General features: G+C 33.5%; 1 long non-coding RNA gene across 1 annotated transcript; it reads right to left on the bottom strand.

Moving 5' to 3' along the window:
• Positions 1-396: 396 nt before the first annotated feature.
• On the bottom strand, positions 397-777 carry LOC129948974 (uncharacterized). The gene is made up of 2 exons (XR_008781987.1): positions 680-777; positions 397-605 (listed from the first exon to the last, which is right to left on the bottom strand). It is a non-coding gene; the product is annotated as an uncharacterized LOC129948974 (long non-coding RNA).
• Positions 778-4,683: the final 3,906 nt, after the last annotated feature.

The following is a 4,683-nucleotide window of genomic DNA, read 5'->3' as shown; positions in this document are numbered from 1 at the left end:
ATATAATGTTATTGTCCTTTTGTTAGCCTCCCTTACAGATCATTTATTGATATTTTTAAGCGGTCTACATACATATTTGGTAATATTGCGTCTTTAGCCAACGATCCGAATCAGTCAATTTCACTTTGTTCCCAAAACTGGGCATCACTCACACCACAATACATATATAATATAATATACAAACGTTTTGAAAATATCTCAAATGTTTTGCGATTTATAAAAAAAAAAGTTGTCAAAACATTATTGGAAAACAATTTATAATTTAAATTCATTATAAATTAAAGAGTTCTCCAACTCAATACTCCAAAAATCTATCAAATCTATACTATAAGCTAATGCATCTACTCAAGAGAGAGCACAAGTTTAATTAAATAACGGTATTCAAAACGATTCCACTTCCAAATTGTGATTCTATTTTTTATTATACTTGTACGCACCTGCAATCAAAATAATTGCAATACAAAAATTGAACAAACAGCAACATAAAACTGCCAGGTTAATTGATTTGTCGGTACAATCAAAGATGTGTGATTGTTTATCACGTATTATGTCACCATTTTGGTTCGGAATTTGTTCTCCTTCAATCAAAATTTCCATCATATTATCTGCAAAAAAAAAGTTTTAAGAAAAATTAAGACAATCAAACAGAAACAATGAAACTAATTTTTATTAAAATCACCATTCATTTTCGAATTCAGTTCTGCGACATTATATAGGTACTCTTGATAAAAAAAATATTAAGTTACTGGCTCAGATGCAACTGAAATTGGAAATAAATTGAGTTTATGTCCAAGCATTCTTATAACCAAGACGGATTTAAAACATAATATGTTGAACAGGAAAAGATCCGACTGAGTCGCATTTACCTGCTTCCACTCTTATGGCTGATGGAAATTAGAAAAAAGAAAACGTTTTACGTACTCTATCTATCCAAAATTTTATTTTTATGATTCCGAAATATTGGGTTAAATTCCTTTATCGGCCTTAATTTTAATATTCAATAGGGTTTTCTGGATGCTGGATGAAAGGTAGCAATTCTATTTTTTAAATGCAAATCTGGATCTCCAATTCTTTGAAGAATTTTTGATTTAACCCTTATGCATTGAGTTTACCAACATGAAGTTTATAATTATGTTAGGTGTACATTAGGGTGGTTATTGAAAGAAAATAGTCTTAAATGGCTGTTACTCATTTCGCAATGATTTTCAAAAATGTTTTCTTTCAAATTTAAGTTGCTAGCAATAAAAAGAAATAAAACAATATTCCCTCATTGTATTCCTAAAGGTCAGTACAACTCTATAAGTTGCGTTTTTTATAATTGGTTTATAATATAAAGTTTTTTTTTAAGAAATTTGAAATGGAATGAAACAAAGATGATTTTTGTTTTAGTTGACATAAGGTTTACTTTAATAGAAATATAATCTTCTGTCATATCACTGTCACTCCAATTCGATGTTCAATGGGTTTTTCGACATTCGTGGCCGTATACCGACAAGAACTTGGGGAATGTTTTCCTCCAAGTGGTCAATCGATTCGTGCTTATCGGTTTAGGCTAGCGACTTCACATATCTCCACAGAAAATAGTTAAGCAGCGTTGATTGAGCAATATGTCATATGAGATGCTCCATGGTTGTTAAATCGATTAACTAAAAATTCGGTAATCATGGCGCTATATAGCTGTCACCGATATAAAGCCGGATAAAGCAATTTTTTCAGGGAAGCATTTAGTTTGTTTTTTGATGATGAAGACGATGAAGAAAATACTTTGGAAATTAATTTAAAGCGAATTATAAGAAATGACAAGTATGCCGAAGAAGTGGTGCCGAGATTCTCCGACAAGACTTTCAAACAACATTATCGAGTGAATCCGACTGTATTTGATATGTTGTGCCAAGAACTTCTTGCCATGGAACACCATACTTATGGACCTGGTATAGGGAATTTTCCGATATCTAAAAGAAATTAATTCAAATCGAATTATAAAAGATGAGAAGTTTGCCGAAGAAGTGTTGCCGAGATTCTCCGACAAGACTTTCAAACAACATTATCGAGTGAATCCGACTGTATTTGATACGTTGTGTCAAGAACTTCTTGCCATGGAACACCATAATTATGGACCTGGTAAGGAATCTACCGATATCTAAAAGATATGATATGGTACTTAAGGCAATCCCGAATGCATGGTTTGTATTAATGGTTTTTCAATACACTTTTTACTAAAGGTATGATTATAGATCGATTGCAGATAGATTCGGCTTTTGCATTGCAAACGTATTCCGAATTATCACCAGCATTTGTGATAATCTCTTTAAATTAAATAGGCGGAAGAGGTTTATAAAATGGCCAAATTCAGATGAGGCTGTCAGAACGTCTGCGCATTATTTGCGGAAAACCCGTTTACCAGGTAACAGATGGTTGCCATATAGCAATTAGAGCACCAACTATATCCCACAACTTAATTTAATGAAGTATGAATAGTTATGAAAAACTCATACAGACTTCATAAAAGATACAATTTGAAAGTTTCTGAACGGATTTTGATGATTGGAACGCATTTCAACCTCAATCTAAGTCTCCTTACTGGTTCTCAAAACAATTTTCAATTCCATTGGATATTTCGAAAAAAATTCGTATCGTTTCATATGGATCGATATGATATGATAATTAAAATAGAACAAGAATCATATTTGTATACATAGAAAAATATCACTTTATTTATATTTTTTTGTACTTAAAGAAAACTATTTGAAAAGTTTATCACATTGGAGTATTAACTGCTTCATTAAAAAAAGAAAAAAAAAACACTTCATAAATAACGAAAAAGTAAGAAAAAAAGGAACTTCTACATTAAAAAAAAAGAAAAAACGTCATAAAAGAATTTAAAATAACGAAAAAAGTGAAGTGCTACATTAAAAAAAAAATAAAATTAAATACTTCATTAAAGGATTAAAAAAGATGAAAAAACATTAGAAACATTAGACAGAACAACAATTCAAACTGTGACTCTGGTAACAAAACTAACACCAATAGGAACGAGCCTGAGCAGACGTCGTCAAAACAAGAACCATGGTGCCCGCCCATCTTCACGAAGGGAGTCTCCTCAAAATCAATAATGGAATTTCTGGGTAAGTCCAATTATAACTTGGATGATATAAAGTTTATTGCAAATGGATTTGGCAAACTAAAAATGATTGTTAGGAGTGTTGAGCTACATAGTTTTTTCATAAATAAATTTAAAGAATGTGGTGTAGAGGCTTTCTCCTTTACGCCAAAGCAGTGCAAAAAATTTAACTTGATCCTGAAAGGGATCACGAATAATTTTTCACCAGCTGAAATCCAAAAAGAGCTCGTCAGGTTGGACCCTTCGTTGAGAGTATCGGTAAAGATTTTTGAGACTAAATGGTCTAAATCGAATAATATTCCGCTCGACCTTTTCCTTTGTTCTTTAGAAGATAGAGAAAGCCTTCAAAAAATTAAAAAAATTAAATTCCTACTAAGACACAAGATAACTTGGGATACAGTTAGAAACTCAGACACTAAACAGTGTTTTAGATGCCAGAGATACGGACATGTCCTTAAGTACTGTAGTTTTGCAAATAGATGCGTTAAATGTCTAAAAGACCATGAACCTGGTCAATGTGACCTAGGTCCGAAAACCGAAACATCGGTTGCTTCTTGCGTAAACTGCAAAGAACTTGGTCATCCGGCTAGCTACAGAGGCTGTCCGAATCGAATTGCATTCATAAAAAAAAAGAAAGAAGAAGCATTGTCTTCAAATAAAAATCATGTTTCTAACCATATTACTAAATTCTCTATACCCATTCCACAGAGTGGTTTATCTTATGCTGACAAATTAAGAGGCTCAGCACCCCCTCATGTTGTAATTGAACGTCCGGTCTCTAAGCCAGATAATCCAAATGATATGGCAGACTTCTTAAATGAATCTGAGAGACTTTTTGGGGTACCAATAGCGACTCTCATATCCAAAATTAGAGGCTTTTGGCCTCATTATAAAACACTCGAAGAATCCCAAAAACCTGGTGCCTATCTTTGCTTTATTGCCTCCCTCTCCCCCCTTTCACCATGATTCTCAAACTAATCTCGTCTAATGTTAACTCCTTAACAAAAGATAAAGAAATTGAAATAGACCTCCTTTTGAAAGAGTTCTATCCAACTGCAGTCTTCCTTCAGGAAACTTGTCTTAAAAAAACAGCAAACAGATGTCGTTTTAACGAGTATTACGATTTAATTAGGAATAACGAAGGTAGAGGTTCCGGAATTCTCGTGAAGAATTCTATTCGGTTCTCCCAAAAATTTTTTTCAAACTCTTTGATTTCAGCAACCATAGCTGTTGTACCATTAAGTACACGTCAATTTTCAAAAACATTAGCACTTGTCTCAATTTATGTACCATGTCATGCTGGCACATCCCTTTCAACAGCTCTCGATGATCTTTTATCTTCCTTATCTAACTTCGACTACATAATCATTGGCGGTGATTTTAATTCCAGGCACCCACTTTGGGGCGACCCAAAAACAAACCAGAATGGTTCCAACTTAGCCAATTGGTTCCTCGAGAACCAATTTCTCGATTTCGACATTGTCAGCCCAGTGGGTCCCACCCGCCCGGCTTCTGGCTCTCACATTGATTTCTTGTTGACCTCGTCTAACCTCAGATCAAAT

Source organism: Eupeodes corollae, chromosome 3 (genome assembly GCF_945859685.1).
Source record: "Eupeodes corollae chromosome 3, idEupCoro1.1, whole genome shotgun sequence".
In the NCBI taxonomy this organism is placed as follows: domain Eukaryota; kingdom Metazoa; phylum Arthropoda; class Insecta; order Diptera; family Syrphidae; genus Eupeodes; species Eupeodes corollae.
The sequence above is the reverse complement of the archived record's forward strand: the minus strand, read 5'-3'. Positions and strand labels throughout refer to the sequence as shown.